The sequence below is a fragment of the Gouania willdenowi genome, chromosome 16, assembly GCF_900634775.1.
Source record: "Gouania willdenowi chromosome 16, fGouWil2.1, whole genome shotgun sequence".
NCBI lineage: Eukaryota > Metazoa > Chordata > Actinopteri > Blenniiformes > Gobiesocidae > Gouania > Gouania willdenowi.
In genome coordinates this window covers 19,831,809-19,846,899 of record NC_041059.1, presented here as the reverse complement: position 1 = coordinate 19,846,899, position 15,091 = coordinate 19,831,809, and positions in this window count along the sequence as shown.

Below are 15,091 nucleotides of genomic sequence, written 5' to 3'. Positions count from 1 at the left end.
CCAGTGCTTGAACCCAGGACCTTCTAAGAAAAATAAAAGCTATAGTGTGGAATGTCTGAAAGCTTATATGATCAGCTGTGGAGTCAGTGAACAAACGGGGCAGCAGAAACGATTTGAAGATCAGCGTTTGCTGATCATTTTGTTGTCATGTCAGGATAACTCTTTACCTTTCAGTTCTCATAGAGAATCCATTGTGGAATGTCATTTCAGTTTTAGAACAAGTTACACGTCTTCCAGGAACATAACGGTGGACAGATTTTGACGTTGCACAAAAGAGAAATCTGACTTTGAAAATGCCCTTTATTTGTATGCCACTATCATCCATCCTAAAGTACTATATATCCACACACACTCAAGCTGAACAAGGAAGACACCTTAAAACAGGTAAGTATGCTACGATGGAAAAGACTGGATGCCTTTAACCTCATAAAACGTGAATGGAGCACTTCTGACTAATCACCTTGAGTCACAGTTTGTTAAACATGCAGGTGACCTCCAAGGGCGTGCATAAAGTATTTTTATTGCATATGCGGCTTCTAAATTGCCTCGGATTCCTACTAGGAAAGTTTACATATAATAGTCTTTCAGTTGAGCTGTCTTTGTCATTCAAGTTGAGTATTCATGTAAGAATATAATGCTCTCAAATCTGTATCCATATGCCATTATGACTGATGAAAAACATGCACAAAACAATTATTTAATACACTCGTATTTTAATTCTTTCTTTAATAGTTTTTCTCTATATCGTAGATTTCAAAACCTGAATATCCATTAGACGTTATGTTTGTTGTAACAGTTATTATCATTAGGTGTGTATATGAAATGTTACTTTACATATATTTCAATTAGTTTAATATGCATGAGAAATCACCAGGAAAAAGGCTCAATATTGTATGTTTTCATTAACATACAGACAGTTGATATATATATATGACATTTTGACACTATGACACTGATGTTTGAAGCAGAACAATTGTCATGGGCTGTCCTGTTTGAGCCCGATATGTAACAACAACCCAAAATGTGCAACACCAGAAAAAAAAACCTGGTCAATAATGCAACAAGATTCTGAGCCCAAAGCTTAAAAACTTTTTGCCGTCATTAGTGGTGTGCCAAATCATCCATATGATTCGTCGCGATACTTTGTCTTACGTGTGTGAGTGTGCAAGTAAATTTTATTTATAAAGCGCTTTTCACAGATAACAATCACAAAGTGCTGTACAAACATTTCAGTTTAATCCCATCCAAAGAAACATGAAAAGACAATCACGTATTTAGATGAAAAGTGGATGAACAACTGGAGGAGAGGTGAGGGGGAAAAAGCAGGTTTTAAACTGACTTCCCTATTTGAGGAAGAAAGTATAAAAGGAAGAAAAAAACTCCTTATTGTAAGTGTACCAAAAGCAAGGGTAAGGTGGGGGTTGTGGGTTTAGGGTGGAGAAAGGAAGGATTTTGGGAGCCTCGAGTCTTTGGTGTCTAGCAGTAAAATCCAATAATGTGGCCTCAAACTGCAAGCTGAGCACTCAACCTCTCCAAGCTGGTTTCAATCCTGCTTAAATGCAGGATCACATTAGTCTGAGTGTTGAGCGCCCTGCCCCATCCTCCAAAAATGACTGGTAACCTTCCCAAAACAGCTGCCATCGTAATACTTTGCGATAGGTCAGAAAGCTGCCTGCTCCAATCAGCAATATCTCTGCTACCATAAATCCGATCATGTAGATGTCCTCCACGGAAAGCATGGACCGACACACAACCTTCCACTTATTCTAGGAATCCATCCTGTATCCTGCCGCAAACGTTCCGTCCAGACACGCGACCTCACCACTGCCCGGTCTTTTTGTTGAAAAAATGTGATCAATTGCATTGAGAGATCAGCTGACAAATTCCATCACTTTGGTTTTTGGCTCAAATGCAGAAAGCCTCTTATTAGATACACAAAACTAGCAGCAAGGGCAGATAGGGAGCAGAGTGGGAGCGGAGAAGAATGCAACTGCCTTCACCGAGTAGCAGAAGAGAAGAGGTGTGTGTTAAGAAGAGCCACTGTACAACACACATTTTGTTTCATGTGAAATTGATTGACAATGTTTTGTAATTCCTGTGAAATGGATTCAGTGCAGTCAATACATTCGGACTTTCTTCAGTGACAGAGATATCGTAACATTTTGTGGACGAAATTTCTTGCAATATATTTGATTATTGCAGAATCGCTGTATAGTGATATTATTGTAATTGTGGGCAAAATATCGTGACAATATTGTATCGCGAGGTACCTGGCAATAACCAGTCCTCATCATTACATTATGGGGAGGCAAAATATTTTTTTTGTTTATATATATAAAAAAGGCAAAAGGTTTTTATGTGTTGGGCTCAGCATGTTCTTACAGTCCAGTTGTAACATTTTTGGTTTTATTAATGTTTTTTTTATATATAACAATTTGGGTCTTGTTACATTTCAGGTTGTTGTTACATATCGGGCTCTAAAATGCCCCGTTAAGAAAGAAAGACAGGCAGATGAGAGTGAAAGACAAATAAAGAGCAATCAAACAAATGTGAGAAAGTTGGACAGAGACGGACAAAGTTTTTCCCTGAGCAAAAAAGAAAGACGTGACTTCTCCTCACAGGGTCTGATTTGACATCCATTATTACCATCACAGCTCTGCTCATAGGCCTTTTGCTGTGTAGTCCTTTCTGCCAGTCTCAATCACAGCCTCTCCTCCAACTCTCTCGCTCTCTCATCCCCTCTTTGGACAGAATGTCATAAAGATAAATAGGAAAAAGCAGTCAGGGAGAATTTTCCAACAGTCACTCTCTTCCAGCGGATTTCTTCACTGTGGAGTGAAGCTGTGGGATTATGTAGAGGGGCTGTTGGGCTATTCCAGGTCAGGAGGAGGTTTCAGAGGTTGGGAGGAAAAGTGGCACAAATCAAATCTGTGTTGGTTGACACTAAGAAGAGTGTCACCCGTGCGTAGGCGTCGCATTCTGCTGTGCTGAATAAAGTGTTGGTCGACAAGTGACAAAACAGGCTCATCAGGTTCATTTCAGATTGACACGATGTCTGTTTAAAACATGTGGCATTGAAGCCAAGATGACACGTCAGTCAACAGGAGGTCCTCAGGGCTTTCAGGGATTTCTCTGTGCTGTAGGTCAGGTCTTAAATCTCCAAGTGTTACTTTCCATTTGTGTAAGAGATACTGAAACGGCCAACTTTTTTCCTGCGAGGAAGCCACTGAAAAATATACTCTGTATGTTATTTATTTGGAATAAACCAATATATACATCAGTGCCAAGCATAATTCTGTACTAGAGATAATATTCTCTAAACATTAACAAGTAAAAATAATTAAGGTAATGTTTTGTTTTTGTTCAAATGATATTTAGACCGTTATCCTCTTGACATCTCAACTTTATGGGCTGTGTTGGTCCAAGATTAGAGAAAAAGACCTGGAGAAAATTTGTAACGCTAAATACAATAATACTTCCTGAAAGTAATTTAACTGATGAGTCCCTCCTATCTCCTTTCCTATCCACTTTTCCTTCGACCCTGGAAGTGTTTCATTGGCGGCCATGATAAGTAGCGTTCCAAATCTCTAAAAGCTAAGGAAAGGAGGCTCAATGCTTCCTTTATGAGCTCCTTTAGCCTAGGAAACACTGTTGCATCCTAAACCAAAGGAGACAAGATAATGCTGCCCCACAATTCCTTGCTGCGACAACATTTAAAGGCACCTGCTCATGAAAACTCACGATGACTGAAAACAGAGCACTCTGTAGTTCAAGAAAAAGGTATCAGATACATTTTTAGCCACATTATGTTTTATTCAACATTTCATTCACCTAGGAATGTTTTGTGCTGTTGTACACAACGTTATGTAGGCCTATATTGTGCATAAATGTAACAATGAATTCTGAGTGGAAGGTGTGTGTGAGCAACCATTCTCAATGTGACTTTTTTTTTTCTTTTTTTATAATACTATTTATTGAATTTTACAATAATGACATAACGACAATGAATAATGACAATACAAATAATGACAATCAAACAGATAACACAGCACCCCCCCCCCCCCCCCCCCCCCCCCCCCCCCGCAGACAGTCATACAATAAAAGAGCACAGACATACAGAGGTAATAATGAAAATAATCACTTTTATTCTGAGACATGTGAAACCGCTAACAGTCCATTTAAAAGGAAAGTTGTCCGCAACATCAGTTAAGCTCAGAGCGCCCAGTGGCAAAGCTTCAGATTTTGTAAAATTAATCTTGTAGCCCGATATGAGACTAAATTTGTGGAAAATGTTAAGTATCGCAGAAATAGATTGTCTTGGGGACGTCGGAAATGAAAGGATATCGTCAGCGTACAAGGCAATTTTATGTTCCACGCTTCCCATCCGCACTCCTCTAACCTCAGTGTGCCGCCGTATACTTTCAGCTAATGGTACTAATTGTAGGGCAAAGAGCAGTGGACTAAGCGGATAGCCCTAACAAACGCCTCTTGCCAAGGGAAAGTGACGTTCTTTAAATTTCACTTATGTTCCTTGTAGCCTGGTAGCCTCATTTCCTTTGATTTACATTCAAACCATGTGATATTTGAGGTGATATCAGCAGAAAGTGTTATAAAAACGCTTTTAGTAGTAAATTTTTGAAAATTTGTAGTTTTTTCACCATGGCAGACGTCGCTAATCTTCACCACGTCGGATTACTACGTCACTCACCTCTGATTATCAAAAACAACGTGATGGCCTTTCCCTCGCTCATTTAGGAAGTCTCCTAACTCCTTTCCTTGACCCTGTGACGTCATCCACGGGATTAAGGAAAAGTGGATAGGAAAGGAGATAGGAGGGACTATTTGAACGTAGCCATACATACACGCCAAATGTGTCACATCTGGAAGATCTGTACAGTTCAAGGACCCATCTCACCCAGATCACTCACTTTTCTAACTATTGCCCTCTGGCAGGCACTTCAGGGCAATGAAAGCAAGGACAAACAGGATGAAAAACTGTTTTTACGCCAGGGCCATAATTGCACTCAACGGACAAAAACTGGACACACACACACACTGAGGGAAATGTGCACTAACAGAAACAAAGTGCAATAACCACAAAATGTGGTGTAAAAATGTTTTGTGGTATGTTTCTGATATAGTTTTCATTTGTTTTTACTTATTTATTACAATGCTTGGTACCTATGCACCTTGACAAAGTGATTCTGATTCTGATTCTGAACAAACTAATGGATAAAATCACATCAGCAATTTTATTTTATTTTTTCAAATTCTATGGACATTCAAGATTAAAATTAAATTGGATTAATTCACTTTTTTCTCCTATGTAGCTGAATATTTCAGTGCAGACTGTATTTCACCAGCTTTTACCCATAAAACATGTATCTTTATCTATTAAACAATATCTGCTTTGTGCCATTGTTTCACATCGACTCCTGGATGGGCGTATTTCGAGCACCAGAGTTCCCAGTTTGGAGAAGAGATTATAGAGGTGATTGAGAGCAGCAAAGCCCAAAGTCCTGAGCTATAATTCCTCTCCAACAGTGAGCGTGGTGATGATGTAGGAACACGCCTGTTCAATTTCTGACATGGAATCTCTCTCAATCCTGCATTCTTTGTGTTGCAAACATGAAACCACACTGAATGCTTTCTGAATTGCTGTGCACGAGCAGATTTTAAAGGGCTTGTAAAAAAAACAAAATCCCCAGTGCCGTAGTAACATGTTAGTGTAATTTATTCTTTTATGGGAGGAATCCGTTGGAAAAACGCTCATTATAATTATTCTAATGTCAGAGATCCTCCCTCACATTAATAAGATACTGAGGCGGTTTGTATAAGAACCCCGGGGCAGCTTGTGCCCTCAATCCCTGTGGAAACCTCCAAACGGGTGTAATGCTGATTTGCATCATCCCCTGAAGGCACTCTCACCCTGACCTGTACATGAGGGAGAAGCAGTCAGCGCTGTTGCCTGGACAACTGATGGTTGGATTACAGGGAAGGAAGGGAAGGGAAGAGCCTGGGAATATTTGGATCACTGGTTTTCAATTGAGATCTTGCTGGTCTCTCGGTTCAGGCTAAGCATTAAAAGGCGATTTACAATCTGGCACATTGTGAAGGAAATCAACTGACAGAATTTTTATTAAACTGAACAATAAAATCACAAGTTCAAGCAGTTTCTTTTTCATCATGTTTAACTTTACACGTATCTAAACAACTCTAAGAAAAGCTGTTGTTTTTTAACTGAAGAAGTGCTTTTTTTATTACCTTAATACTACAGCCTCATTTAACGGAGATTGTGGGAGGAAACCTTTCCTAAATGAATCTAAAGAAGTGACCGATACATGTTGGTTATTCTATATAATCATTCCAAAATGCAGTCGATCTCTTTCCACCAAGAAATTAAACAAAACAATGTGACAATGTTTTTCATATCAAGAATCCTCATCTAAAAGTTATAATGAAAACCCTGCACAGTTCTCTCTAAAACTTAAAGACAGTTTATTATTGCAGCTCAGGAAACCAAACACCCTCTTTTCCATAGACTGTTTTTGAGGCGTCTGGAAAAAAATGCTACTTAGATTACTTTAGTATGATTTGTTTTGACTGTTTAAATTCAGCAGAGGTCGTGTTAACATTCAACACTGTTAAACAAAACAGCTTGACAAGCTATTTTTGGATAATGTATGATATTCTAATACAAAACAGGAATTAAGTGTTTCATTTTGTTTTCAAATTAAGTTTTGGTATGATTTGCTTGTTGGGAGAGACGTGTAAGATATTGTGTCAAATGTTCCCAGAAATAGTTCAACATTTCTGAGAAGCCTTTTTTGTGTGTTTGTTTTTTGTTTTTATTATTTTTTATTGATAATAAATTCTCCCTGCACAGATGAGGTATTCTTTGAATACATAACGACTACACTATAAGTTGTCTTTGAGCGCGTTCTTTAGAATACATTTTTAATGTAAGATCCACCACTAAAGGGTTTTTGCAATGACAACAACTCCAGTTAGAAAAAAAGGAATGACATTTAAATCTATGTGAGGACCGTGAGGTATAAGGTCGATAGCTTGTATCTTGTTTTTTGTTTGATCATGTGTTTGAATCTTCTGACAGACTGATGACGTCTGCACACAGCTTGACTCCTTTCTGCTGGTGAATGAGATCAGACCATTATGGGGAATGTTACTGGGTGACTATGTCAGCAACAAGACACATACTTTTAGCATTATGCAATTATGCCATGCGGCTGAATGATGAAGTCACTCTCTGTGACCACTGTAATCTTCTTCCTGCTTTGTTCACTGACAATAAAATTGTGCGTAAAACCCTCATTAATTTCCCATTCAATATTTTAAAACACAAAGCTGAACTTATAATACTGAAGAAAATACGTCTTGTCATGATAGATGGGGCAGCAGCACAGCGCGAGCTGTGTTTGTTTCCCAAGGTGGAGACCTGCTACCGTCCTGTGAGGAGTTTGCAGGTTCTCCTCCATTGTATGGGTACTCCAGCTTCCTCCCACATTCCAAAACCACGTATGTTGTGTTACTGGGAGTGTCCAAATTACCCGTAGCAATGAAGGCGTGTGAGAAGGAAGGCTGATGTCATATTGAGAGAGTACCTCGCCTTTCACCCAGTGACAGCTAAGATAGACACCAGCACACACACCAGTATCACCAATGGTTTCATTCCTGGACAGGAATAGGTGGATACAGAAGATGAACTAATATCACTCTTTTTTTCCCACAACTTCCCACATGTTCATGTCTCTGATTGGTCTATTTTATTTCTGCTATTCCGAAAAGCTTTTTCATTTGGCAAATCCAGATATTAAAGTTTGACTGTTTGTGTTTGGTTAGACTTGAGTATCAGACTGAATTAAATATATATTTATTGCATCACATAATAAAACCCCACACATGTTTTCAGTAATCCACAACATAACATAACATACTGTATATATTATATGGTGCAGTTACAACTATACATGTATCGTAATACAACTGGTCACATAAGGAGTGAATGGATACATTTTTGTAAGTTATGCAAGAAAACATACTATTGGTAAAAGTTCCATCTAAGAATATCATAATATAAAATGTCCATTTAAAGACAAGCATAAACACTGTCTTGTGACCCACTGAAAATATAATCCTTGTTGTAACCACAATGGACATTCTTCCACAGCTAAGTTTATTTAAATTTTCTTTGAAATATATATTTTTCTATAATCCTTCATGTCTCTCTTAAAGGCACACCATGGGCTTTTTGACCTCAAGAGTTTTGACCCATATGACTTATTTTAAATGATTCCTCAGGCCAATATACAGCGATTAACAGTATTAATGCTCTGAGTGGGGCTTCCCTCTTGAAATACGACTATGTAAGTTTGGAGGAGACGGACCGTCTTTCACCAGGTCATGTGACCTGGAGAACACCTGGAGAAGTTTCACTTTACGGCAGTCATGTGACCACAGGCTTGGATATATATAGTTCCCACGTGACGTTCCAACATGCGGGCATTTCCCGACCTGGCGTCATTGCTGTAGGCAGCTGAAACGAGTTAGCCTCTGTTTACAGCCAAAAGAGCACAACATGGTAGTTTCATGTTGGGTTAATGGTGCACTAATCACCGCAATAGTTCAGTTGAACGTGGATTCTTTAGTAAGAGAAGTAAGCAAGTCAGATCGGTAACTTCGGGATAAGGATTGGCTCTCAGGGCTGGGGTCGCGCCGTAGCTACAGTCTATGGGCTGGAGGAGCAGCTGCTTCGCCGGGGGTCGAAGGGGACGGGCTACCCGGCGTGAGCGGGGTCGCTCATAGACTGTAGCTGCGGCGCGAGCCTAGCCCTTAGAGCCAATCATTATCCCGAAGTTACAGGTCAACTATGTCTGCATACACAATCAAAAGACAAGGAAGGCTGGTCCGACTGACTGTTTGTTGATTTTTGCGATAGTGCTGAGACACTTGTGGCCACTAGGTCTAGCCGGTCTAGCGCCTCGAGTGGCCAAAAGTTACGCTGTGTGCCTTTAAGTCACTTAAAGCATGTTTACAAATAACCATTTTCCATTTGATTTCAGTCTTTTTCTTCATCCATTTTTCCTGTTAAGGTTGGATTTTCTTATCTTTATAATATGACTTTGAAAACAACTTCTCTTCCTGAAGTGTGACTGACTGCCTGAGATGTTTCCTCCCTTGTGCAGCTAGTAACCAGTGAAAGGCTTGATAGCATAGCAACCTTGAACATGAGACGCTAGTGCAGAGAATGAACAAGTGTTCAAAAAGTCAATGTTGAATGAAACACATTAAAATAAGGTCAATTCACAATTCAATGTTTATGTACAATGTAGCAAAGGGAAGTTCAGTGATCTTTGCAAAAAAAACTCTTCCTCCAAAGCAGGTCAAGGTCTCTGCTAATTCAACAGAATGAATAGAGAAAAAAATATTATCATTCAACTCAGTGGTACAGATTGTAGCCAGGCATTCTTGTTGAAGTTGTATGTTCTACTCCTACTATCAGCAAAACAAACTGCACAGAACATCAGGCAATAATCCAAGTGTCAGGGAGGGATAATGTTGAGTTTTTCTTGTTCTGTTTGAATTCTAATCTTAATCTTATCAGTTGCTTTCCTTCATTCTGCATACTGAACTTTACCAGAACCTTTATTGCAGACAGACTCAGACTAACGCTTAAGTGGAAGTGGTTTAAAAAAACAAAACAAAAGTGACAATATTAGACAAGGTCAAAGCTGCTGCATTGCACAAGGGAACATCCCTTTAATAGTAGCATGTTTATCAAAGTGGGAAGGAGAACATTCAGTATGTTGAGCAGCTCCAAAACATCAAAAGCTGAGTCGTAACATTTCTGCTACGAGTATAATTACAGTTCATTGGAAGGCCAACGTTGCTTTTGGCAATGGGACACAAAATGACACAAATATCAGGTTGAAGTGACATTTAATGATCAGCCTCCTGGGCTCTCACAATGAAATTTTAATGACAAATATATTTAAATGTTACAAACTAAATATATTGCAAATACAAATGCACTGCGTACTAAGCTCCTTTGAGATGAAAGACTGTTTGAAATGCATTCAACAGTTTTGGAAAAAACTCACAATTTCTTCAGATAACCAAGTTAAACTAGAATTTTCCTTATCTCTTGTTTGCCAAGTTAAGGCTAAAGGGTACAGAAAATGATTTGCAGAGCGGTTTGGTCTTTGGGTAACTGTTTTTGTAAATGGTGGATCATCCTGGTATAGTGCTCACTATGGTCTATAAGCCTTAGACATACTGTACAGACAGTTCGCAGATAATCTTAATACAGTCCACAATCCTATCACTAGTTTCTTGCTTAACTGCTGGAAAGCCAAAATGACTCCATACAACCAACTTATGCCATCTTGTAAACACTGCAGTGTGAGCTGCTACAGCAAGCTAAATCTCATCACACCTGTTTGCCTTCTTGAATTTATTATTATTTCTACTTTATTGTATTTTATTTATTTATTTTTCACCTTGTCTGCACATGTTGTCGAAGGTCAACACTATATGTAATGCAATCTTTTCGCAACAGAAATGCATTTTTAACTTAATTTTAAATACTTAATATTACAGCACTATATATATATATATATATATATGTGTGTGTGTATAAGTTCAAATTATTGTTATTATTATACTGTTTCTGGTTGGTGTTTGGGTTTTTTGCACCATCCACCAACTAAAATTCCTTGTATTGTCTAAAAACTCTACTAGGCAATAAAAATGATTATGATGAATTAGTGCATATTTGAATTTAATTTTGCTTATTATTTTTATTATTATTTCACATGACACCCCTATATGACAGGTGTAGTGTTTGCATGCCTCAAAGGCTGTCTATCGTTGACATATGCCTACTTTGAAATATTTGCCAGTGTCTATCATTAACTCTAAGTTCACTTTGCCATGTTGTGCCGAGTGGATTTCTATTTTGCAGTAAACAAAGGAAGGGAAGCAACAAAGAAATGATTATCCAACATAAAACTCTAACTTTCCATAATTTAACAATTGTCTTTGAATAGCCATTATCTGCAGATAAAGCTTCTTCTACACAAAGACTCTCAGTATATTCTGGATTCAGTCAGTGCTGCAGAAACTAGCCTGATTGGATTTGAAAATGGTATTAATTTTTAAAAAGCTGTCAGAAGTAATTGCGGGAAAACACCCACAACAAACAGCAGAAGGATTGACATTCCTCATTTGATTGAAACCAGCTTCTGAAAACAACTTTGTCCTTGTAATTTATTCTTAATAAAAGGTAGAAGCAGAGCCAGTGTTAGAAACAGTGTGTTTACTTTTTAACCAAAACACACCGAGTGGAAACGAAAGGATGAGAAGCAGCCTAGGAATGAGAAACAGCTCCATTTATTTGTGTCCGGTCTAAGTTGTGCTGCGCTCTTTCAAGCTTTATACCTTCATGCTATCATAGAGTTGCTGACCCTTGCTGTTCCTTCAAACCATTCATTTTCCTTTTTTGAAACCTGACATTTCCCAGTGTATCCCTGCAGCCATCGCTCCCTCTGTCCGTCTGTTTCAGCGTCTGTCCTGATGTTCACCAGAACACGAGCAGAGAAAGTCAAAGGGACGTTCAAAGACATGTGAGTAATTTCACCTACAGAAAACACACCAAAGGATTCTTTGCTGCTCTTCAAATGTCCCCATCTCTCTCTCTGTGGTGCTCCCCTCTCTTTGACCCTTTATGTCCCCAACCTCTGTGTGTTTGCAATTGTTCTATGGCTTCCCTCTATCTTTATACCTTTTTTTTTTTTAATCTCACTCCCTCGCTTCCCTTCCTTGTCGTCCTTCCCTTCTGTCCTTCTGTACTTCAGCTATACATCTGGTTGCTGAGGCCTGGATGCTTTAAAGGCATTGGCCCAAGCTGCTGCTGCTGCTGCTGCTGCTTGTAGAATATCAATACCGCTTGTGCACACACATGAACACACTGGTGACCAGCACACGTGTGCGCACAGATACATCTTCCTCTATCCATACATCAACCATCTAACCCATACATTACAGGTGACCCTGTTGGAGCAGACAGACACACACGCACACACACACACACACACACACACACACACACACACACACACACACACACACACACACACACACACACACACACACACACACACACACACACACACACACACACACACACAGAGAGAGAGAGAGAGGCTATGTGTGCACATGGAAGAGTGCACATTACCTTCTCAATTTATGCTGTAACATAGCACTTTGGTTTATTTTTCTTTTTAAATACCATGTCCTGCATGTGCTGGCTACATCACAAGAATTTTAAGCAGCTAACTGTAAGCCCTTTAAGACCTCATCCCTGTTTGAGCAGTTGTGTATGTACAGAAACACACACACATGCGTATGGGGTGCCAAGTGTAAAAAGTTTAGTATAAAAGTTGAAGCTAACATATTTTCCTTATTTGTCTCACTTTTCTCATATTTAGCACATTTTCCTACATTTGACACAACATTTAACCACATATATAGAGTTAAAAAAAAAAAGCATTAAATCTAAATATTTAAATCTAAATCTAAATGGTAAATGTTATATCTAAATGTTAAATCTATATCTAAATATTTAATCTAAATCTAAATCTGAATGTTATATGTTATATCTAAATGTTAAATCTAAGTCTAAATATTTCATCTAAATCTAAATGTTATATATCATATCTAAATGCTAAACCTTATATCTAAATCTAAATATGTTTAAAGCTAAATGTTAAATCTAAATGTTAAATCTAAATCTAAATGTTAAATCTAAATGTTAAATCTAAATCTAAATGTTAAATCTAAATCTAAATGTTTAAATCTAATTGTAAATATAGTTAGATATAGATTTAACATTTAGATATAACATATACCATTTAGATTTTGATTTTTTTTTTAACCTCAATATATGTGGTTAAATATTGTGTTAAATGTAGGAAAATGTGCTAAATATGAGAAAAGTGAGATAAATAATGAAAATGTGTTAGCTCCAACTTTTATACAAAATTTTTTACACTTTGCACCCCATACACGCGCAGAGGTAAAAGTAATGGATTACAAATACTCACGTTACAGTAATTGAGCTGCCTTTATTGGTACTTGTACTTTTTTGAGTATATTCTGAAATGAGTGATTTGACCTAATTACATTTTAAAAGAAGTAAAGTAATTCGTCATATTTCTACACCCAACCGTTACTGAGTAAATAACTATTTTTTTTTTGTTTTTAGAATGATCAAAGGACAGTGTGAAACTACAGGAAATGAATTCACGTCATAGCTGACCAATCAGATTAAATGTAATGCTTCTAATGACGCTTATTTTCTCAGTTTTAGAGTTCATAAATGTAGTTATACTTAGAACCTGAATTTTTTTTATTATTATTTTGAATTAAATTCATTGGAGTTACTTTATTTAAAAAAATAAAAATAAATAAACTTTAGTCATTATTATTTTATACATATGCCTTTGTGGAAAAAATAAATCAAGTTCCATTATGTTCCAATTTTTAAGTTTATACATGAGATGTTTACTGCATGCAAGGGAACGGTGGCAAAGATTGATTACAAAAAATAAACGTGGGGTGTGAAAGTAACTAGTAACTTTTTCTTTGAGTATTATTTACTTTTTACTTGTACTTGAGTACAATTTCAATCAAGTAACAGTGCTTCTACTTGAGTAAGATAAATCAGTACTCTTTACACGTCTGCACACACACGTAAAGCTATAACATCTCTGTCACTCTTTGTTCATTCTTTTTTGAACATCTCTCCATCACAAAGCTAGATTACTAATGGCAGTGTTAGCTCAGCATGGATTTCTGCACCTGGGAATAAATAGAGCACAGCCCATCAACTCCAGCTTCTCACATGATTCTCTACCTTTCTCACATGTTTTGTTTTTTACTCTGTCAGAACTGATGAGTATGTTTCAATTCCACCCCAACGTACAGAGAGATATTGGGTTTAAAGAAAAGATGTTCTGCCATCAGTAGCTGGGATAGGAAAACCAACTCTCATCTCTTCAGTGGTACATTCAGTTAACTGACTGTGAGCTTTGCCTGGATATTTTCTGACAAGTTTGACCATAGTCAGCATTTTGGCTTTTTAAAATCTGCATAATGTTGGCCTGACATCTAGTGGATACAAAAGTAGCTTTTCTTTATTTATTTTTTTGCTGATTTATGTCCCTGTGAAATATTTTTTAAGCCCAGCAACCAACTCACCAAGGTTATAGGTTTTATGTTTCAACTTTTTATTTCCAGAAGAAAAGGTGCATCACAAAGGTCCAATAACAGAAGGAAAGATATAGAACATTTTCTCTCCCACCACCAACCCCCAAACCCAACCCTCTTCTTTTAATAGTTGAGACGATAACAACAAAAGACACAAAACAACACCCTGTATCCTAACACCCAAAATGTGTATACACAAGCGTAGTTATATAATATATAAGCAAAATAGTGACAGTAGAGTTGAGATACTCATTAACCCCCCCAACCAAAAAAAAAAAAAAACAAAAAAACTTTATACACATATACTATACCCACTCTTCTACCTGCATACTTATAAGTAGCCACGCATATACATTAAAAACAAAACACAGAGTTTTGTGTGAGTGGGAGGAGCTTGCAGGCATCCCAAAAGAAGAAGAAGAAGAAAAAATCAAGACAGAAAAAAAATAAATAAATAATAATAATAATAATAATAATAATAATAATAATAATAATGTCGTTGATTTAATGAACAGTCAAATATTTGTAACATTTTCATTTTCCAAGCATGCCTCTTGCATAATTTACCTATTTCCAAATATCATGAACTTAGCTTTCTTCAGGTTTAGCGATAAATTGTTTTCATCAAACCAACACTTTAGTTTTAGAAATTCACTTTTGACCATCAATAATAGCTGCTGCAAATCTCCCCCCGAACGGAAAATATTAGTCATCTGCAAAAACCACCATTTTTGAAATATTAGACACTTTTCATTAATATGCTGTATAAGATAAACAATTTTGGTCCCAAAATAGACCCCTGCGG